General features: G+C 45.4%; 2 protein-coding genes across 2 annotated transcripts in view; both read left to right on the top strand.

The window, feature by feature from the left end:
• The window catches only part of LOC135221998 (inactive selenide, water dikinase-like protein), a 104,390-nt gene that overhangs the window by 47,265 nt on the left and 32,919 nt on the right, over nt 1-24,206 (top strand). The window lies entirely within an intron of this gene.
• The window catches only part of LOC135221997 (serine/arginine repetitive matrix protein 1-like), a 57,084-nt gene that overhangs the window by 994 nt on the left and 31,884 nt on the right, over nt 1-24,206 (top strand). The window lies entirely within an intron of this gene.

The raw sequence follows: 24,206 nt of genomic DNA, 5'->3' as shown, positions 1-24,206 counted from the left end.
TAACCTTGTCTCATATAAGGCAAGTATCTAGATATCTGTTTAGCTAACTAAAAGCAAGAGAATTCGTCAGAAATTGCATAATATGGCGAAACAAACCCGTATTTGCCATCAGCTTATTTCAAAAACCACAACATTGGCCGCTCTGCGGAATACTGGCTTAGATTTGCCGTAGTATTTATAATACAATAATATGAGAATACATACAATATTTCTGGGCTCAGCTCGTGTCGCTGCGCGAAATATCCTTTAATCTATTATTTCTAGGGTAAATGTACTAACACATACCAGAGAATAAATAAAAATAAAGAAAAGGTCAGTATAACTGACTCTGTCTCACCCTCCAGGAGGGTGTCGGTATGAACACTAGGCGAGTGAGACCACTACACGAGCCAAATGCCAATAGAAATCTCCCACTACAAAAAACCCTCCAAGAGGGGAGCCGACCCACAGATGTTGAGCAGCTCGTACTACTACTACTCCATCCCATGCTGCCGACTGCTGCCCTCTGGTGGCCATCCTTTTCAGTTAGCGCACACGAGTCACACGTGTTATTTTTCTATCTCTGTGTTTTTTGTGCCCTTTCATTGGATTTATCTATAATGGAGCGTGCAGCTATCGCAGCAGCTAAGTTAAGTACTCAGTATTTACGGTTAGTTGGTTTTTTCCGGCCCTGAGACAGTATTTGCCGTTTTTTAGGTATAAATACGATCTCGGGGTCGGAAGCATGGCAGCATGGTTCTGCCTCGTGGTGGGCTCGTTCTTGGTCTCCCATACCTAGAACATCCCCTTATTTATGTACGCTCTATATTATTATCCGCTTTACTTAGGGTACGGTCTACTCAGGTTTGTCATGCATGCATGTATTTTACCTTATGTAGGCTTCTTCTATCCAGACCCTAGTCCAGGTTCTTAGTATCGGCCTCTGACTAGCTTTGAGTGGTAGACTTGCCTTCGGGTTAGTCGTACACTCCTGGATTTTTTCTCCTGCTATATTGCTTTCTTTCTTTCATTTTTATTTATTTATACTATGTATTTTGTTATAGTTAGGTTTTAGTTAGGCGTCTGGCCTTAGCCTAGGTCCCTGGCTCATTGAGCCTATACTACCGCTCATCAGTTCGGTTGCTTCCCTATAGCATCTCTCTGATCAGTTGGTTTGGCCCAGTGGGCCTATATGCTACCGCTTTTCAGTTCAGTTTTTTGCTTCCCGATAGCATCTCTCTGATCAGTTGGTTGTCCTAGGCTTAGTTGTCGTATTTTGGTCTTACCGCCTCGTGGTCACTACGTGATCACGGGACAGCCAGACGCCTGCCCAGTCACCCTTCCCCCCCCTCCCGCTCTTCCATAGAGTCGGGCGGGGGTGGGTCGGTCTGCCCATGCTCGCTCCGCATACCCGAGCCTGCCTCCCTCTCTCCCCTCAGGCGGAGGGGCTAGGGAGTCGGGACAGACCCAGACTGGTCTCGACCTCTCCGGCTTCTCGGTCCCGGCCGGGTGTACGTAGTGGGGGGTACTGGCCTTTCCCCCCCTCCTGTTGCTACCTTGTCGCTCCGGGCTAGACTCGAGCCTGTATGTCTTCTCGCCCTTCATTTCCCTTTTCCCACCTTACTAGGGCCTCCTTCCTGATCGGAGACCTGGTATCCAGCGGAAAGATGTTAGTCCACAGCAGAGTGGACCGGAACTACAGTGGGTCACTGCTAACCTTACCGTATTGCTGAGTTACTACACTCCGCTACGCACGGACTTAGTCCGGTTCGTTTGTGTTTTAGGTTTAAGTTATCTATAAGTTTATCTTAAGTACCTTAAACCCATCCCCCCTGTCTTAACCGGATCTCTCCGGGATTATAGCCTATTCAGGCGATGCAGGGAGGGGTTATGCCCAATTTTTTTCCGAGCTCCGGCATGCAACGGAGTTCTTCTGTCCTTTAGTCTGTAAGTGATGCTTTTTAAGATACTCATGTGTCTTCCCACTTACAGGCCACCAACTGTGAGCATCCGGGATGTTCCTTTCCACACTTCAGGACCCATGTGGACACGAAGTTTGCCGGTCCCATGCTCCATGCGCGACTCCGCACGGGGACATCCAGGTCTGGTACCATGAGACGTGTACCATATGTTACGATCTGGTGAGCCAGCTTTTGGAAGGGGTAAGTATTCCATCTCCAGTAGCTGCTCCGCTTCTATTTTAGTGCTTAAGTTTTCATCATTTACTTTAACTTAAGGCATCTAGTTTAAGTTATACTTTAAGTTTTAGTTTTAAGTGATTCTTAAATCTAAACTACGCCCTCTCTTCCAGGCGCCGGCAGTAAGGGATACCGCACTGGCTACCCTGCGGGCCTGGGTCGGCGGTTTTGGGAAGAACGCCGCCAAGGGACAGCCCTCCCGTAAGTCTCCGGCTGGGAATCCCGGAGCAGACAGGTCTAAAGCTTCTAGCTCCGGCTCTAAGTCCTCGAGGAGTAAATCCTCCAGAGAGAGATCTCGCACTCCGGCAGAGTCACCAGTTCCGCTACCATTGGTTCCGATTCAGAAGCCTCCCCTCCACCTCCGCAGCAGCTCCGGCTTTGGACTCCAATGCTGGCCTGTTGCAACAGGTGGGCGACCTGGTTGGGTCCCTAAAGAGTAGCATGGAACAAATGATCTCTCGTCTGTCGGATAGGATTACTTCCCAAGACTCCATTATAGCCGGGCTGAGAGAAGCTCCTCTAGCCTCTCCTCCACTTTCCCAACACAAGTGTAACTCAGCTTTCCTCCGTATGACTCACTACCTCCGTTCTCTATGAACAACCCATGGAGAGTAGCGTCATACGCCCCCTTCCAGGACGGTCTCATCTCTATACCGGAATTTGGGACTCGAAGAATAGAGGACTTGAGTTCTACCCGGAAGACCTCCAGCCTCCGTTCATAGGCTATCAAGGCTCACGTGCCTTCGGCTATGGTTCGGGACGATAGGGTACCAAAGGAGACAGTCCTCTATTCACGAGACCAGGCTCAGAGAGAATGGCTCAGGTGTTTAGAGGACATGGATTGTTCTAATACCAAGATACAACCGTTTAAGAGTCCCTTTACCATTTTCACAATGGATGAGAGTACCCCGCTCCCGTTCCTAACCAAGATCGCGAGGTCGACCATCCCAGCGGCCCAGAAGGGGGAACCTATACCTCAGTTGAAGGAAGCAGATCCCACATCTCCGTTACTCCCCTCATTGGAGAATTGTGGGAAGACTTGCCGAACACATTCTCAGCTGGCAAACTCAAACCGGACTGTGCTATGGAGGCAGTTTGGTGAAAAGCTACCCAGGCTCCCAGATAGCCTTATTCAGGCTGAATTTGACGCAAAATCGCGACTAGTCCAGTCAATCAACTCTATGGCTATGACTGAGGTAGCAACCATGGCTTATGGATCAGAACCGATTTTTAAGCTCATGACCAAATCCCTGACTCAAACGGTACAGTCAGATATGTTTGAGTTTGCCACTGCTAGGACGAATTGTAGGAAGCATGTCCTACAAGAGGCAACCATTCGGCATGAACCGATAGGTGGTTACTCTCGTCTAACATCTGGGGAGCAGATCTCTTCCCAGAAGCTATGGTAAGGAAGTCCAGTCAGAGGCTACGAGGTGAACCAGAGCCTTAAGGACCGTTGGGGCCTTACGGCTAAGAGGAGGCAAGACCTGACAGCTAAAGGTAAGGGACAGAGGAAACCCAGGCGTTTCCAACCTTACCAGAAAAAGCAACCACGCTTTCCTCAACAAGTTCCAGCGGTGCCGTTAGTGCAGACAGCCCACCTTCCACTTCTAAAGGTCAATGACAGCCAATTTATGTGATATCCCCTCAGCCTCAGCCCTCCACCTCTTACGCCATCTCTCCAGCTTACAATCAAGCCTTCGAGAGTCAAGCTCACAGAAGTATGACCGCTCGGGTAAGGGAGGCAGAGGTAAGCGGTCCTTTCGTGGGAGAGGATCGGGAGGCCCCTTTAATAGGGGAATAAAGCACTTCAGAGGAGGCCGAGGCGGTTACCAGAACAATGAAGAACTTCAGGTAGGAGGGAGGCTGTTTCACTTTCGCCACCGGTGGAACTTCAGCCAATGGGCTCAGAGCATAGTGTCAAAAGGTCTGGGTTGGAGCTGGTTGACGAACCCACCTCCAGCCAGACCTTTCCGTCAACTTCCTTCCAAAGAATTGACAGAGTCGCGGAGGACCTCCTTCAGAAAGGAGCTATAGCGAGAGTCAAGAGATTTAAAATTTCAAGGTCGCTTGTTCAGCGTGCCAAAGAAAGGCTCACAAAAAGAAGGGTAATCTTAGACTTGTCCCGCTTAACTTAGCCATCCGCTGGCGGACAAGTTCAAGATGCTCACGATCTCACAGGTGCGGACCTTACTTCCCCGTGGGGCCGTCACCACCTCTATCGATCTACAGACGCCTACTATCATATCCCTATTGCAAGACACATCCGTCCGTATCTGGGTTTCAAGATAGGAGACCAGACATTCTCCTTCAAGGTAGTTCCATTCGGACTCAACGTGGCACCCAGAGTGTTCACGAAGCTAGCGGAAGTGGTAGTGCAACAACTCAGATCACAAAGGGATTATGGTAGTAGCGTATCTCGACGATTGGTTGATCTGGGCCCCAACAGTCGAGGAATGCAACAGAGCTACACTGAAAGTGATTCAGTTCCTGGAATATCTAGGCTTCAAGATAAACAGGACCAAATCAAGACTCACTCCAGAGTCAAACTTTCAGTGGCTGGGCATTCAATGGAATCTATCCTCCCACACTCTGTCGATTCCATCAACCAAAAGGAAAGAAATAGCGAAGTCAGTCAAGCAATTTCTAAGTCACAAACTAGCGTCAAGGAGAGCTCAGGAAAGGATCCTGGGTTCTCTCCCAGTTTGCATCAGTGACGAACGTCTTAATGAAAGCCAAACTGAAAGACCTAACCAGAATCTGGCGCTCGCGAGCAAATGTCAGGTCCAGGGACAAACTATCCTCAGTGCCTCTGATTCTAAAAGAATCGACTTCGGCCGTGGCGAGAGTCAAGAATTTGTCAATGTCAGTACCCCTTCAGTTCCCTCCACCAGGGATCACATCCACAGACGCCGTCCTTAAGCGGCTGGGGAGGGTATTCCCAGGTCAAAAAGGTTCAAGGGACTTGGTCACCTCAGTTCCGTCAGTTCCATATAAACGTACTGGAGGCAATGGCAGTGTTCTTGACTCTAAAAAGGTTGCGCCCACCAAAGTACTCCCACATAAAGCTAGTCCTGGACAGCGCAGTGGTAGTACATTGTATAAACAGAGGAGGCTCCAAGTCACGTCATCTAAATCACGTCATGATAGCCATCTTCTCCCTGGCAGACAAGTTCAGTTGGCATCTTTCCTCCACTCACATAGCTGGAGTGAGAAACGTCATAGCAGACGCCCTATCCCGATCAGTGCCCCTAGAGTCGGAATGGTCACTGGACAACAGTTCGTTCCAATGGATCCTTCAAAGAGTCCCAGGGCTACAGGTGGATCTCTTCGCATCCCAAGCCCACAAACTACCGTGTTATGTAGCCCCCAACCTGGACCCTCTGGCCTATGCCACGGACGCCCTGGCTCTAGACTGGAACAATTGGGAGAAGATTTATGTCTTCCCATCCAGTGAATCTTCTCATGAAAGTATTGAACAAACTCAGGACATTCAAGGGTCAAGTGGCTCTAGTAGCCCCAGACTGGCCGAAGAGCAACTGGTATCCTCTAATTTTGGAGCTGGGGCCTTCGTCCTCTTCGGATCCCCAGTCCCAAGTCTCCCAGTCAGTACAAACGAAGACTGTGTTCGCTTCCTCAGGGATTCTCAAAACCCTAACTTTATGGATTTCATGAAGTTTGCGGCAAAAAGAGATGCGAATATTGATCCTCAGAATATTCTCTTCTTGGAATCCGATAAAAGGGATTCAACTTTGAGACAGTATGATGCTGCTGTCAAAAAGTTAGCAATCTTCCTGAGAGAATCAGATATTAGAATCATGACAGTTAATTCAGCTATATCCTTTTTCAGATCCTTATTTGAAAAAGGTTTTAGCAGCTAGCACGATTACGACAAACAAGTCAGCTTTGAAAAAGATATTTCAATTTGGATTCAACATAGACTTGACGGATTCCTACTTCTCGTCTATTCCTAAGGCATGTGCTAGACTTAGGCCTTCTGTAATGGCCTACGTCAGTTCATGGTTCTTAAAACGATGTTCTAAAACTGGCTCCGAAACCGATAATGACACATGCTCGTTTATAATGCTCTTAAGAAAAACCCTATTTTTATTAAGCTTAGCTTCAGGAGCAAGAATTTCAGAACTGTCGGCTTTATCCAGGATCCGGATCATATTCAATTCCTTCCCACAGGGAAGTCCTACTTTCTCCGGAACGTAGCTTTTTAGCAAAGAATGAAGATCCTTTGATGAGGTGGGAACCTTGGAAGGTACTACCCCTTCCACAAGATGTATCCCTTTGCCCAGTTTCAACCTTACGAGCCTTTCTGTCCAGGACCTCCTCATCCTCATCGGGTCAAAGCCTCTTTAAGATTTGAAAAGGTGGAACTTTTATCCATTAAAGGCATCAGGCAGCAAATCCTGTACTTTATTAAGCAAGCCAATCCTGACTCTTCCCGAAAGCACATGATGTCAGGGCAGTAGCCACCTCAATTAATTATTTCCAACATATGAACTTCGATGAGTTGAAAAAAGTATACCGGATGGAAATCGCCGACAGTGTTCAACGTCACTACTTAAGTCCACCTTGGAGCTCTGAAATTCCCAGCAGTAGCGCGGGTAAACTAGTTTCCCCTGACTCTAGCTAAATTTGTAGTATAGATTCAGTCCTCCCCTTTCTACCTGCCTCACCCAACAGTTCGTCTATTCCTGCCTTGTTCATTTGCATTCACCTTGTGTCTTAGCTGCTTTTATGATGGTGTAGTGGGTGCCCCTTATTGTTTGGCTAGGGACACTCACAGATGATTATAAACATTGATCTCATGGATGTTACCCCCTTATTTTTATGCTAGGGGATACATCGTATTATAATGGTTACGGGTTTTGTATATTAAGTCATATACATTCCTTTATATATTATTATTGTTGATTGTTTTGTTTATCTGTTTATATTAATTGCTATTATACTTTTGATACATGCTGTTACACAGATATCATTTGATACATGTAAGTCATTTTACCTGTATATATGTAAATTACCTTATGTTAACAAACATGATTAGATTTAAGGGTGGGTAATTTAAGCATATTTCTAATTTTATATCACTGTGTATATGTATCTTTTTAGCAATTATATTCCCTTTATATTTATTTTATCTTTTATTTGAGACCTATTCTGATTTATTTTATTTTATTACTTTTGTTTACAATCTTGTGCTATTTCTCTGGTACGATTTCGCGCAGCGACACGAGCTGAGCCCAGAAAAGGGATTTTGACGTAAGGAAAAATCTATTTCTGGGCGATTGGCTCGTGTCGCCAGCGAAATCCCACCCTACCCATCCCTTCGCCCAAGATTGTCTGCTAACTTCAGGATGGCCACCAGAGGCGCAGCAGTCGGCAGCATGGGATGGAGTAGTAGTAGTACGAGCTGCTCACTCTGTGGGTCGGCTCCCCTCTTGGAGGGTTTTTGTAGTGGGAGATTTCTATTGGCATTTGGCTCGTGGTAGTGGTCTCACTCGCCTAGTGTTCATACCGACACCCTCCTGGAGGGTGAGCGAGTCAGTTATACTGACCTTTTTCTTTATTTTATTTATTCTCTGGTATGTGTTAGTACATTTACCCTAGAAATAATAGATTAAAGGAGGATATTTCGCTGGCGACACGAGCCAATCGCCCAGAAAATAGATTTTTCCTTACGTCAAAACCCTCCCTTTATTGGATACAGTGAAGTAATATACAACTTTTTAAAGGATTTATGGAAGAAAAGATGCATAAATAATAAAATAACACCATACATTTTTCGGAACAGTGGCGGACAAAAACGAACATGAAAAAACATCCCCTGCCTTAATTTGTATCATACCCTGACAACGTGGAGCGTAGTTACAAAGGCTGTCTTAATTTGTATCATATTTATGAACAAAAATAAAAATACCCTATACGTAATATATTTTCATACACATTTTAAACGTAAAAGCATAAACATTTAAAAAATTTACACACCGATCGCTAAATTTGCACTCTTTTTAACTATACTTTCGGAAGAGCGGCAGACGGCGGCTTACAAGAACGAACATGGAAAAATACCAAATTTGTAACTAATTTGTATTTTTCATAACTAACAAACCTGAGGTCTTAACATTAGGATTTACTAGCGCCAAGCTGGAAACCGGTAGAATTAAAATTACACTTGTGAGATCCAGGGACTATTGGCATCTATACCAGGTCACGGGGCATGTATACCCAGAATGCCCACGGCTACCTGTGACCCACCAGTTATATTTCTAACCCAGTTTAGACTGCTAGAGGGGTGGTTCGAGGTGGGCCTTTACCTGTTAAGACCTCAGGTTTGTTAGTTATGAAAAATACAAATTAGTTACAAATTTGGTATTTGTTCATATACGGAACAAACCTTCGGTCTTAACATTAGGATAGACTTACTTATTGGAGGGAGGTAAGTCTCTACAACTGACTGGGAGTTTGCCACCTTATCCATTTCCGAATATATAGGGAAATTCTAAGAGAATGGACAATGAACCTAGAACAATAAAGATATAAGCGATCTATTGGTTTTCCCCACTGGGTGCAGATACCATTCTATTGTTTACTCTTGTCCCTTGCAACTGGATCCGCCTTCACCCCTCTTTTCCCTATTATCTAGAGGGGTGTGTTGCTACTGAAAAGTATATCATAACCTAAGATAGCTTCACAGTATGGCTGACCACCTCACCTGCATCTAGTCCGTTCCAGCACATGACGGTACTCTCCTTCATATTGCCCGTAGTTAAAGGAGTAGGAAGAAAATAGTAAAGAAAAAGACCAGTCATCCCATTCATTCTACTTTCATACCTTCATCTTAGACTAGAAGCAAACTGACCCGCCAGGGGCACTGGATGAGCTATATCACTTGTTGCGCCAGCACTGGACCCAAGGAAAAAGTGTCCAAGGATCTATGGGCAACGTCTTTCAAATAAAATGAGGTGAAAGTTGTTTGGCCTTTCCACACACCAGCTTTCAGAATTCTATCCACAGACATGTTCTTCTTAAATGCCAGAGAAGCACTCGAGCCCCTGAGCTCCCACCTGGCTATCTGACCCTCTGTCTTCTGCCATATAAGCATCTCTGATTGTCTCCCTTAGCAAAACGATATTGTATTCCTGGACACTTCCTTCTTGTTCCGTCCTGTACTTACGAACAACCTTCGGCACCTCGGCCTGAGGTGCCTTGTTCTCCTTAAGTACTCCCTTAGTGCCCTGATGGGGCACAGGAGCATCTCATCTTTGTCATTGTCTACAAAGTCTGCCAAAAGGAAGGTATGGTAAAGGAGTCGAATCTGCCGTCTACTATTGTTAGGTTTTGGGTCTTGGCCACGAATTCTGGACAAACTCAAATACCATTGACCTCCAACCTCTCGACTGTCTTCAGGTCAGGCTCCTATCCGTGGACTGCCTTAGTGGTTCGTAGGGGGGTTTTGTCAGACTACTCAGTACCCTGGTCAGATCCCAATCTGGGGCTTTTAGCTCCTTTGGTGGGCATGACTGTTCAAAGCTCCTCATCAGCATGGCCAACTCCCATGAAGACGAAATGTCCACTCCTTTCATTCGTAAGACTGAGGCTAGAGCCGCCCTGTACCCCTTCACTGCAGATACAGACATATGCTTTTCTGTTCTGAGATATCTCAGAAAGTCTGCTAACTGCTGATAGTGGTACCGAGTGGAGACAAGTTCCCTCTACGACACCAATCACAGTACGCTGACCACTTTCCTTCGTATACTGTCGCAGATGATTTTTCTGATATTTCCTGCCATCTGAGTTGCTGCTTTCTGCGAAAACCCTCTCGCTCGGAGGAGATACTTGACAGTCTCCACCCGTGAAGCGATAGGGACTTCACCGACTGGTGGTACCTCTCCATGTGCTGGCTGACACAGTAGGTTGCTCCATAGGGGTAACTCTCTCGGCACATCTACTAGGAGTTCCAGTAGGTCTGGAAACCACTCTGCTTTCGGCCATAACGGGGCTACCAGGGTCATCTTGAGGTTCTGAGACCGCATTACCCTGTTCAGAACCTGACGATTAGACAAAATGGAGGAAATGCGTACACGTCCAGATTGTCCCAGGGGTGTTGTAGCGCATCTTCTGCTACTGCCTCTGCGTCTGGGACTACTGAAGAATACACTTCCAACTTTTTGTTGTACCTGGTTGCGAATAGGTCTATGATCGGTCCTTCCCACAACATGAGCATCCTGTCCACTACCTGTTGGCGCAGGGACCACTCCGTTCCCAGAATCTGATCCCTGCGGCTCAACTTGTCGGCCACTATGTTTCTTTTTCCCGGAATATACCTGGCCCTGATGTCTACCAGGTTCTCTACGCCCACTGATGAAGTTGAACTGCCATCACAATGTAACTGCCGAGAAACTAGGCCTCCTTGCTTGTTTATATAAGCTACTACTGTGGTGTTGTCTGACATCAATACCACTGAGTGTCCCTTTACTCTTTCCCTGAATTCCTGAAGAGCTAGAAACGCTGCTTTTAACTCCAGCACGTTTATATGAGTTCTCTGTCCTTGCAACTCCATTTTGCTGACACCATCAACTCCTCCATATGGGCTCCCCAGCCCTTCTAGTGACGCATCCGAGAACAGCAAGAGGTCTGGAGAGGATTGTTGAAGGGGGACACCCACTGTCAGATTGTCGTCGTTCACCCACCACAGCAAGTCTTTCCTCACTTCTGCCGACAAGGGAGATTGCTCGTACGGGTGACCTACTACTGGTGACCAAAACTCCTTCATCCTCCATTGTAGGGACCGAAGGTGTAGCCTTCCTTGTGGTACTAGCTTCTCCAGGGAGGTTAGGATTTCCAGCACCACCTGCCACTGTCTTGCTGGCTGTGCCTGTTTTCCCAGAAAGGCATTCACCACTTGTTTGTATTTCTCTATTCTTTGGTCTGTTGGAATACTTTGGCTTCTGTTGTGTCTATAACCATTCCCAGATACTCCAAACGTTGACTTGGATCCAACTGCGACTTCTCCTGATTTACCACAATACCTAGGCTGTGACAAAGCTGCAGGAGGGTCGCCCTGTCCTCGAGTAATTTTTCTCCCTGGACTTTGCTACCACCAGCCAATCGTTCCAGATATCTTATTTAGCCTGACCCCTCCCCGAGCATGCACCACATCGACACGAAGAGTGAACACTCTTGTTAAAAACTTGAGGAGACGTTGCAATCCAAAGCACAGGACCTTGAATTCGAAAGCTTTCCCTGCAAGACTGAAGCGGAGAAATTTCCTTGAAGACTGATGGACTGGTATCTGAAAGTATGCGTCCTTTAGATCGACTGTCAGCATAAAGTCTCCGATCCTGACTGCTTGTAAAACCGTTTTTGGAGTTTCCATCTTGAAACTGGTTTTCCTTATAAACAGATTCAGCGTTGACAGGTCTATTACTGTCCTCCACTCCCCGTTGGCTTTGGGTACCAGGAAAATCCTGCTGTAGAAGCCTTTTGACGGACTGCATACTTGTTGCACAGCTCCTTTTTCCATCATCTTCTTCACTTCGTCCTGAAGAATAATGGCCTTCTGAGATTTGTAGCATAAGCGACGTGGTGTAATGGCATATCTGTCAGGGGCGGGGTACCTCGAACGGATCAAATACCCGATCCTGAGAACATCCACCACCCACTGCTCTGCCCCTAGTTCCTGCCACACCTTCCAAGTGATTTGCCAGGCAACCCCCCACTGGTGTGGCCGAGTGATGAGAGGCGCCCATCCTATCTTCTTGAGCCTCTCCTTCTTCCCCTACTGCCCCTCTGTTGTTTTTCTATGTGAAAGGGCCGATGAGTTAGCCTCTTTGGGGAAGAGGGTCTTGTGGCTCTATTAGGGATGTTATGTCTCACTGTCTTCTTTCGAGACATCTGCTGCTGTCTTCCCTCCTGTTAGACGTTTTCCTAACTGCCTGTTGCACCACCTATCGTTAGTGTCCATCCTTCTTCTATCTATCGCCTCTTCCAGTATGACCTCTGGCAACAGCAGTTGCGACTCCAAGATATCCCCATTCCTCATTGCTAACAGGGAATCCAAATCCACATTGCGGCTTAGTCTAGCCAACGCTGCATCTCTCCTCATTAGCAGGACATTTGCCCAGACATTGGCACTTACGTTTGTCAGGTACGCAATCGCCTTGGAACCTGACTGTAGTAATCTAATGAAAAATGATTCATCCACTACTTTTCTTGTTACTTCCGAGGATGCAATCTTTGCCACTGCTGTTGACCAAAGGTCTAACCAAGAAGCAGCCTGAAAGACAGAAGAAGCTGTTGCTTCTAACGTAGCAGCCTCTTGGTACGTCATCGAAGGGCACTCCATTTTAACCTGATCCAAGGTTAATCCAGACCTTAATCTTTCAACATTAGGGTTCACTTGTCTAGACAGCAAAGGGACCTTCGGTGTCGTATAATATTTCCTTTGCTTTATCATTGGAGGGGGAATAAATTTAAATGATCTATTAGATCTTAAGGAATTATCCCTTCCTGCAATCTTTGCGTTTACGTGTTGCAAGACCGACTCCGCATGACTCGAACAAGGCAATTCATACGACACCTTGGTATCCCTTTTTAATCCAAATGCCATGTCAATTCCAGGCGGAAGCATACTGGCCGGTGTTTCTGTCTTCTCCGAAAGGTTATTTTGAATTGACGAATCAAATCAATCACCCTGCATACGAGGCCAGAAACTCTTGGTTTTCTCCTTTCCTCCAGCTCTAATGTACCATTCTCCGTCACAAGGGATGTTGTTCTCTCGCCCCTATTCTGACAGACGGCCCGGAATTCCACGGCCGCGGTCTCTTGATCTTTGCTGGCCGCTGTTGGCTCGATCCAAGATAGTCAGCAGGGGAACGAGAACGCCTCACTCTTTCTCTGCTCACGGGACCAATGGTTTTACAATACTTCTGAACCACATCGAGAGTGAACTTCTATCACCAGAAATATACATCTCTAAACCCTCTGTGGAATGCCCAAGAATCAAACTCGTGGCCACCGAAGTGGCAGGCCAAGACCATACCGATCATGCCACTAAGGCGGCAGTCTTCTGTGGTTACATTCTCAGAAAGTACCAGGAGCTCTAGTAGATCCGGAAACCAATCCTGCTCTGGCCAGAATGGGGCAATGAGGTTCATGAAATGTTCCGGTGAGACCTGAACATGTTATGACCTCTCTCACAATCTTGAATGGTGGAAAGGCATACAGGTCTTTGTCTGACCAATCAGTGAGCTTTGCATCTGTCACCCACACATGGGGTCTGGGCTGGAGAGCAGTAAAGCATGAGACAGTGGTTTTTTGACGTTGCAAATAGGTCTAGAATCAGTCTTGACCCATAGATTCCACAAATCAAGGCACACCAATGGGTTCAACATCCAATCTGTGGGAAGAACTTGCTTTTTGTGGCTTAATTCGTCCACTAGGACGTTGAATTTCGCCTGTATGAACCTTGTTAGGATTCTGGTGTGGTTCTGATCTAACAGAAGTGCTCTTGCCGCTTTGCCGAGGGAGAAAAAAGAAAAAGAAAAAAGGGAGCATTCCTCCGTTTCTTGCTATTAGAGAGAGCCGTTGTATTGTCCGAGTGGACAGTTACTACTTTGGAATACAGACATGTTCCCAATTAGACTACAAAGAAATTAATCTAATTAAAGTGGTTTCCATTTATTTAATAATAGGTAGTTAGCCATTTTGAAGGTGACCTAGTTTTAATGCACTTCTGAGGGTCTCATATTGGTAGACTTTTTTTCTCATGTCAAATACATCTAATAGAACTGCAAACTGCCATTAGACCTTTTGTTGGGATTTTTTGAGATCATTTGGTATACTACCCACTATAAGTGCATATTACACTGAGGCTTTGTGATAAGGACAAGGACCTATAAACTCCACACATTCTATACCAGATAGAGGTATGGTAAGTTTCCAATAAGACAGCAGTTTGTGTTTTAGAAATACAGGCAGTCCCCGCCTTACGACATTTCAAGGTTACACGCTTTTCATTCATCATAAATTATTTTCAGGCTTACGGCACATGTTCCAGGGTTACGGCGCTTACAACGCTGATCTGCCGAAGAAATGTAACTCCAAAATTGCAAATAATCAATATTGGAAGTTATTTTTTTTTTTTTTTTTTTTAAAATACAATAGAAATGCAGTTTTAGTTTTTAATACCCTCAAAAGCATTAGATGTAAGGTTTTCTTAGGATTTTTGATGATTTTCTGGCTTACGACTTGTCTCAACAACAGAACCCCCTTCATAAGCTGGAGACTGCCTGTGGTATGTATTTTTTTCATGCTTAGTTCTTTCTTTTATTTGTTTAGATGACTTTGTTTTCGTGATAACTGTTGTGAGTTTTGCGCAGCAAGTTTTTTTTCTGTCTTGTCTTTTCTGGGGTGAATCAGTGGTAGGTCAGTCCAACCAACCAATCCCTCTTCCAAAGTTTGCTTGCTGAAGGTTGTACTCTAGTCTGTGGACTCAGGAGGAACATTTGGGGTTGTGGGCTTTGCATACCTTGTGTGCGTTGGTTTAAGATTACAAGAAACAATTGACCTAAATTATGGAGACACTAAATGTAAAGTAGAGTTAGTACAAGTTATATAAAAACATTGTTGATATAGTCTACAGGAGACTTTTGTCATGAATCTGCATGAGCTGAAAGTGCCATCCCTAAACTACAGTTGGTAAAAAGTTGGGGAGCCTGTTTTAAACTGTACAATGTCATATCTTGGCCCCTAATAAACTTTCTGTATGAACAAACTCATGACTTTGGAAATTATACTAACATATAATTTCTAAGATTAATAATAGTAATAGGTAGTAATTTTAGGTATATTTGAACGTAGGATGTTTATTTAAGGTATACATTTGGTATCTGAACTTTCAAGATAGGCAGTTATAAGCATTTTTAGTGGTGGTTTTAACTATTCACAGGGGTATCTAGTACATATCCCCCGCGAATACGGGGGGAACACTGTACATCTTAATTCCAAAGATTATTATAATTATTAATAGGGGTTAGTTTTTCCAGACCCCTGAGTCTCAAGTAGACTCCAAAGAACATACTTGTCTGCCACAAGCCGAACACGAAGGTTACACATCACAAGACTCTTTGGTCAACCTAGTATTACATACTTTCACAAAATATCTATGTTAGAAACACTAGAGTCCAACTTGTCGCAAACAAGAGTCCAGTTGGGTAAACAAATTCAATAACTCAAGTTCTCAAGTTAAAAACAAAAACCTAACACTAACTAAATATAGCCAATTCTGCCAACACAATGAAAAATACTTCACCAATTACCATGTAAACAAAAGGAAAAGTCTAGAATTTCAGAAACAAACTGAGCACTTTGCCAAGTGGTTCCTCTCTTTCTCCAAGAGTGGGTGGGGAATTATTACCTAGTCAAAACAAAATAAACAAAAATTAGCACGACCCGTGAATTTCAGAATTTAACTGCCGGGCAAGTGAAACTCTTAGCTATATAATTACTGGGTTTAAGTTCCATATATAATTAAAATATGTATTCGATTTTTGGGATTTCAGAGCAAAACCTTATGGAAACAACCTTGTGTAGAATTTAATTTCCTACTTTTCTAGTCTCTATACCATTTACCAATAAGATGAACTATTTTTGTAGAAAAATGATATTGTTAGTATACAATAAAGTTTTGTAACATACTTACCCTGGCAGATATATACTTAGCTTATGTCTCTGACGTCCCGACAGAATTCAAAACTCGCGGCACACGCTACAGGTAGGTCAGGTGATCACCCTCTCCCGCCGCTGGGTGGCGGGAATAGGAACCAATTCCGTTTTCAGACCAGATTTTTCTCTTACGCCTATCTCCTGAGGGGAGGATGGGTTGGGGGGCCATTCATCGTATATCTGCCAGGGTAGTATGTACAAAACTTTATTGTATACTAACAATATCATTTTTGTACATGCAACTTCCCCGGCAGATATATACTTAGCTGATTGACACCCTTGGTGGCGGGTAAGAGATAGTTACTCAATATAAATAACAATAAAAAACAGGGAAACAACATCTGTTGTAGGTCATAAATATAAACTTATTAAACCATTGGTTCCTACCTTATTGGGCAGAAGACTTCATGATTACTGTCTATGAGTCTGCTTGCCTGAAGAGTTTCAGTGAGGATGAGACCTGACACTGATAGCTCTTCTGGATCGTGTCAATGGGGGCGAGCCCGCTTACTTGACAGAGCCTTGTCTTGGATCATACCAATGGGGGCTGGCCCACTTACATGGTAGAGCCTTCACCTTTGTCGTATCAACGGGGACTAACCCTCTTACATGACAGAGCCTAGGTCCAAATCACTAACAAGGAGCACGAAAAACCAATCCCGACCACCTGACCACACTACATTTGTTAACACTACGATTTGAAAGGAGCATTCCCAAGACTCCTTCCAATCGACCATAAAAACACACACCAAAACAACGTTTAAAAATACTAACTTAACTAACTATAAAGGATTAGGTTTCAGCTCCTTGCCCCAGCAAACGAATCCGCAGACACGAACGGTCCGAGAGAGAAGCACTTGTCATAAGTGACTCGCACGTCTCTTAAGTAATTTGATGCAAACACCGAATTGCACCTCCAATAGGTTGGATTCGACAAGAGTCTGTATCGACATATTCCTATGATACGCTAAAGAGGTAGCTACAGCTCTGAACCTCATGTGCTTTGACTCTTAGAAGCCTTAAATGTTCCTCTTCACAGGAAGCATGCGCTTCTTTGATAACGCCTTAATAAAATACGCTTGAGCATTCTTAGAAATCATCCTCTTAGGATTTCTTACGGAACACCAAAGGCTATCTACATTTCCACCAAGTAGCTTCTTCCTCTCTAGGTAGAACTTGAGGATCCTGACTGGGCACAATGTCCTCTCTAAGTCTCTCCCTACCAAAGAGGACAGTCCCTTAATCTCAAAAGTCCTTGGCCATGGTTTAGAAGGATTTTCGTTCTTTGCTAAAAACAGGGGATTAAAGGAGCATACTGCAGAATCTTCCTTAAAGCCCACAGTTCCTTCTAAAGCCTGAAGTTCACTAACTCTCTTAGCAGAGGCTAGTGCAAAGAGAAAGAGAGACTTTCTAGTCAAGTCTCTGAATGAGGAATTTTGAGGAGGTTCGAATTTCTCGACATTACATATCTAAGGACCACATCCAGGTTCCAACTAGGTGGTCTTATAGTCTGGCCTTCGAGGTTTCAAAGGACCTTAACAAGTCATGCAGATCCTTGTCTTCCGAGATATTAAGGCCTCTATGTCTAAAAACAGATGAGAGCATGCTTTTATATCCCCTTATTGTGGTAACGGCCAGATTGCATTTCTCCCTCAAATAAAAGGAGAAATCCGCTATTTCATTTACAGAGGTACTGGAAGAGGATACTTTCTGGGACTTGGCCCATCTTCGGAACACCTCCCACTTCGACTGGTACACGCGAAGAGTTGAAGGTCTTCTGGCTCTAGCAATTGCCTTTGCAGCCTTGCGTGAAAACCCCCTCGCTCTGACGAGTCCTTCGACAGTCTGAAGGCATCAGACTGAGAGCAGGGAGGTTTTTGTGGTATCTGTCGAAGTGGGCTGTCTGAGAAGATCCTTCCGCAGTGAAGGGCCCTCGGGAAATCTATCATCCATTCCAGTACCTCTGTGTACCATTCTTGGGCTGGCCAGAATGGGGCGATGAGGGTCAGTTTGGTTCCCTCCGTCGAAACGAACTTCCTTGACCACCTCTCCTATTATCTTGAAAGGAGGCAAAAGCGTACCCGTCGATCCCCTTCCAATCCAGAAGGAGACCGTCCACTGCAACTGCCTTTGGATCTGAAATCGGAGAGCAGTAGTTCTCCAACACTCGAATTCCATTCGTTGCGAACAGATCGATATTGGTCTCCCCCAGAGGTCCCAAATCTCGTCGCACACTTCTGATGCAGAGTCCATTCCGTAGAAAGGACCTGATCTCTTCTGCTCAGAAGATCTGCTCTCACGTTCTTCTCCCCCTGATGAACCTGGTTAGAAGAGTTATTCGCCGTTTTCCTCGTCCAAAGAAGAAGCTCCTTTGTTTCTTTCTCGAACAGGGAGAAGGAGCGAGTCCCTCCCTGTTTCCTTAGATAGGCTAGAGCTGTCGTGTTGTCCGAATTCACTTGCAACACGGAACCCAATACTTGAGGTTCGAAGTGAACGAGAGCTAGATGGACTGCTGCCAGTTCCTTCTTGTTGATATGCCAGGACACCTGTTCCCCATTCCAGGTGTCTGACACTTCTCTCGAGCCTAGAGTCGCTCCCCATCCTTTTTCCGAGGCGTCTGTGAATAACACTAGTCGAGGGCTCGACAACTGAAGGAGAGCCCTTGATTCAATCTGTTTGGCTCTAACCACCAAACTGAGGTCCTTTTTTATGCTCTTCGAGAGCTGAAAGGAGTCCGAAAGCTCTTGGTGCTTCTGATCCCATTTCTCTCTGAGGAAGAATTGTAGGGGTCTTAAGTGTAGCCTCCCTAGAGAAACGAACTGTTCCAACGAGGAAAGGGTCCCAGAAGACTCATCCATTCCCTCGCGGAACATTGTTCCTTCTCTAGGAAGGTCGTCACTTTCTGTAAAACATCTCTCCTGTCGTTCCTTTGATGGATACACACGAAAACCCCGAGAATCCATCAGAATCCCCAGATAGACAATGCTTTGCTGGGGATTCATCTGGGACTTCCCGAGGTTTAGTAACAGTCCCAAGGACTGAACTAGATCCAGTGTTAATTTCAAGTCCTCCAGACAACGATCTTTTGATGGGCCCTGATCAGCCAATCGTCGAGATACAACGAGATTCTTACTCCTTCGATATGAAGCCAATGAGCGACATTCCTCATAAGACCCGTGAACACCTGAGGGGACCGTGGCAAGACCGAAGCATAGGGCTCGAAATTGAAAAACTTTGCCCTGTACCATGAATCTTAGGTACCTCCTGGACGAGGGATGGATAGGTACATGAAAATAGGCATCCTGAAGGTCCAGGGACACCATCCAATCCCCTGGACGAAGCGCTGCAAGAACGGAGGAAGTCGTCTCCATCGTGAACTTCGTTTTTACAACGAAGCAATTCAGGGCACTTACGTCCAGGACTGGTCTCCACTGTCCTGATGCTTTTGTACAAGAAAAATACGGTTGTAGAACCCCTGGAGATTGAAGGTCTTGCACCCTTTCTATCGCCTCTTTGTCCATCATTTCTTCTACTAGTTGAAAGCAGGGCCTGGTTCTTTAAAGAATCTCGGTATCTTGCTGTTAACTCCCTTGGAGTTGTTGTTAAGGGAGGCTTCTCCATGAAGGGGATAAGGTATCCTCTCTGAGGATAGAGAGGGACCAGTTGTCCGCCCCTACTCTGAGCCCAGACTTTCGCAAACTTCAGCAGTCTGGCTCCTACTGTAGTCGGAGGACTACTTTTTCATTGTGGTTTTAGGGAAGGGCTTACGTGCTGATCTTCCTCTCTTAACCGGTCTCCTACTCCTAAGAGAGGGTCTAGCCGTCGTTCTTCCTCGAAAGGTTGCTGAAAAAGCAGGCTTCTTCTCTTTTAGCCAAAGGTACTGGCTGGTTTTAGTCTTTTCGCCGACTGCGCAAGCAGGTCCTGAGTAGCCTTTCCGGATAACGACTTAGATATATCTCTCACTGTCTCTTGTGGAAACAGGTGACTAGACAGGCGAATAAAGCAGAGAGGATCTCTGTAGAGGAGACACCGATTTCGTCAAAAAAAGAACTGAAGACAGATCTCTTTTTAGGGACTGCCGATCCAAAGAGAGAAGCCACCTCCGTAGAGTCCTCCCTCAAGGCCTTATCCAGGCAAGAAAGTACACTTGTTAAAGCTTCCATCGAAACAAAGTCTGGATCCTGTGCTCTCTTAGCAAGAGCTCCCAAGGCCCAATCCATAAAATTAAAGACCTCAAGTGTGCGAAATAGACCCTTAAGTAAATGGTCCATTTCGCACATTCCCCATGAGGCCTTTGCCGAATGAAGAGCGCGTCTTCTAGACGCATTACACTAACGCTGAAAAATCAGCATCAGCTGAAGAAGGGAGGCCCAATCCCATTGGCTCTTTCCGTGGATACCAGACACCTGGCTTACCTGCCAACTTCGAAGGAGGCAGGAAAAAAACCGTCTTGCCCGCTTCTTTTTTAGAGAGGAGCCAGTTCTCCAAGCTCTTGATGGCTTTCTTCATCGAAAGGGTCGGATTCATTTTCACGAACGAAGAGGACTTGGAAAGCTAGTGCTTGAAAGCAGTGATCCCGGCGAAGGAGGATCTGCAGGACGAAGAGAGTCACCGAACTCTTGAAGAAGCAGGGCTGCCAGTCTCTTGTAATCGGAGACGACCGCATCTACAGGAAGTTCCTCCTCAGATACCTCTTCAAAGGTAGCATTAGGAGAAGAATGCCTCTTCGGAGAAGGAGTCCTAGAAGGAGAAGCGCTCGTTTCCTTTGAAGGAAGTTTGGTAGAGGCAGGAGGTTCTTGCTGCTTGAGAGGGGAAGAGCTCGCATCTTTACAGGTAACTCTATAAGGAGTAGGGCGAGAATCCCGTAACAGGCTCTTTTCAGGCTCTTGGCGCCTGTGAGGAGTAGGTGCTAGCGTTCCATCGGTAGCGTCTATCAGGCGCTACACGCCTTGGGGTAGAAAAACGAGTCTGCTCTCATCCTGGCTCCTGCCAGGAGAGGGGGTTTACTTCCTCCGAATGTTCTCGTAAGAAGGCAAACTCGTAACTCCTAAGGAAAGCCTAACAGGAGTAGAGCGTAGAGAACCCATCCTGCCTCTTTTCAGGCTCCTGGAGTCTGCGAGGAGAGGCGCTAGCGTCCCGTTCTGGGCGTCTGGAAGGAGTAAAACGCCTGTTTGAAGAATACCTTCTAACATCACGATGGCGCCTGCTAGGAGAGGCGCTAAAATCTCTCCGAGAACGTCTGGGGGGCAAGACTTCTTCTTCTCTCTCTCTGCGTCCCCGTGAATAACGGAGATTATCTTGTTCCTTAAGATAGCAAGGAGAGGCGCTTGTATCTCTCAGACAACGCCTATAAGGAGAAGAACATTCTTTACTCCTAAGAAAGGATCGACTATCCTTGTCAGGAGAGGGGCTTGCGCCCTTCGGGGCGTCTAGACGAATGTGGGATCCTACTAGACGAAGCTCTTCTGGTCGAGTAGTAGATCGTTCCTGAAAGGGAGAGGCGTATCGTAACGGCCTTGTTGGGGAGTAGCGCCTTCCAGGAGAGAGGCGCCTACCAGAGTCCGAACGCCGACTTGACGACCGTCTCTTAAGAGAGCTCTTTACTGGAAGAGAGACGTCCTTCCTGCGAGAAGGCTCCTTAGACAGCGAGCCTACTAACGAGGATAGCTGCTCCTGCAGTCCTACCAAGAACTTCTTTTGTAGAAGTACGATTCCTTCCGGAGAAGAAACAGGAGACTTCATCGCTCTCTTCTTCTGAGCGGGAGAATACTCCGGAAAAGGCTCTGGACTGGAGTCTAATGCGTCTCCTGCAGGCGCCTTCTAGGCTCTCTCAGAGGGCGCGACTTAGACGCGGAGCTCCATCCGCGTCTTGGAGAAGTAGAATCAGAGTCGGACAAACACTTCCTAAGGACGCTTTGTCTATAGCTGCCAAGGCAGCCTGGGACGAGCCTACAGGGCCTGCCGAAGGGACGCCTGACCGTTGGGAATACATACATCCCCCTTGCGGCTTTCGACATTCTCCTCCCTTGGTCATGGGAGTCTGAAAGAGGTCTAGGCCTAGGAGCAATGCGGAGTCGGTCAGACGCCCCCTCCACTACACTGGGGACACTGTACACTTCACTGCACACTTCACTCTTACCTTCCATTTCTCGTAATTGCCTTTGCAATTTACGATCGACGCTTCCATTGCAGCTTTCTCCGATCGAGACGAATCTACGTTCGCTGCGGGGGGAAGGAGCTGAACTTGCGTTAGCAGAAGGAAGAATTACATTAGAAATAGAAAGATTGTCCTGATCCAAAGAGCAGGACCTACTTGAACTTTTAGCAGCTTTCCTAATTCTATCTTTCTCCAACTTATTTACATACGCAGTCAAACTCTTCCATTGAACTTCAGTCAAACTCAAACATTCGTCACATGTGTTACTAACTGAGCATTCATTCCCCCTACATTTAACACAAATAGTGTGAGGGTCCACCGCGCTTTCGGCAGTCTCACCTTACATCCTTCTTTCACACAAACCCTAAAACGAGTTTCAGGCACAACATCAGCCATAATGAAGAATCCTAAGCAAATCCAAATAACGGTCCAAATCAGCGTATACCAAAGCCAAAGAAAGAATACTTCACCAAACAATCCTTAGCAAAGCAAGCAGAATTCCGTGCAGGAGGAACTAACAACGATGTTGTCAGCACCGCGACAGAAAAATCTGGTCTGAAAACGGGAATTGGTTCCTATTCCCGCGCCACCCAGCGGCGGGAGAGGGTGATCACCTGACCTACCTGTAGCGTGTGCCGCGAGTTTTGAATTCTGTCGGGACGTCAGAGACATAAGCTAAGATATATCTGCCGGGGAAGTTGCATGTACAAAAACTAGAAAAATATGGAAAAATATATCAACCAAGAAGGTTAAAAGTGAGAACTGCACAATTTCAAAATGGCTGAATGTCCCATTTTGGATATGGTGTTACTAAGTGTCCATGTAACATGTTCATGCAATAAAACACACCCTTTTTCACCTATTTCTGTGGACTATAAATGAAGTGTGCTCAACTTAGGGTTGTTGAAAGTGATAATGTCTTTCGGTCACCTAGTGTTATGAAGTGCCCCAATTGCATCTGATTTTGTAAGATTGGGGATTAGTTACATGGTAAATTTGTTTTATGAAATAGTTTTTTTTTTAACCTTTCTGTATTCATACTTTGAGTCATCAAATTGAATTTCTAGTTTCGGTAAGCCCAACAAAGGACACTGAAGTTACTTCCCCCTATGGCAATGACAACACAACCTTCCCATTAGTAAACAAAAAAAAGTTTCTGCAAAACAATTGATGTCTTTGCAGATCCTACTATTTATATAAACAAACTACCATGGAAAGTTTTACCAGTGTACCGTACTCACTTGTAATACAAATGGAACATATTACCGCACGCCTTGGCAACAGCTGCCATTTTTGCGATGATTGGGAGATTAGAATAACAAAAGAAACCTCGCTCTTCTGGTTTCTTGCAAGGTTCTGAGCATGGACCAAGCAATCCAAAGCCAGTCCACATCAGTAGCACCATGTGCATTGTACTTGTGCATTAATCGGGCAGCTGAAAAGGAAGGTGACAGTTTTAAAAAGAATTTTGCCATTCATCTTAAAGTGTATGTATACAATTTTTAATGTTACTCACTGAAACATTCCATTCAGCTATTCAAACTCATAAAGAATTGATTTGCACACAAATAAAAGCAGTATAACAAGAAACAGAATAAAATAAGAAGGATAATTATGCTACACAGATCTCCATACAGTTCTGTTGAGGCGGGCCATTGAATCCATCGCTCTTTGATAAGCTTCCTCACATCCTCTTCGGAAACAACTAACTTAATTCTGTTCCATCTCTCTGGTTGGTCTAACCATGTGAGCATTTACAGCTACTTGTGTTTTCCTAAGGTTTAGTCAAGCACCAAGACATCACCTACTACAGCACCAATCGGAGCCTGAAGATTAAGTGGTGAGATGTTAAACATTAGATTCTTCCAACAGAAAGTTATAGTACTATGGAGTAATTTTATAAATGAATAGATCAACAAGACACCTGTACACCTGTAGCATGAAAGTTAACACTCAACATAAAACTCCTATGTTAAGGAAAAATTCTGCAAGCTACATGAAAGAAAAGGTGATGCACTATGACACAAACTACAGATGATTAAGTCTGCTGAGCAGTATGGAAATGTTGGGGAAAAGTCTTCAAGAGGAACAGGATTTGTTATTTAATAAAAAACCATCAGACAATATGGCAA

Source organism: Macrobrachium nipponense, chromosome 3 (genome assembly GCF_015104395.2).
Source record: "Macrobrachium nipponense isolate FS-2020 chromosome 3, ASM1510439v2, whole genome shotgun sequence".
Classification (NCBI taxonomy): Eukaryota; Metazoa; Arthropoda; class Malacostraca; order Decapoda; family Palaemonidae; genus Macrobrachium; species Macrobrachium nipponense.
The sequence above is the reverse complement of the archived record's forward strand: the minus strand, read 5'-3'. Positions and strand labels throughout refer to the sequence as shown.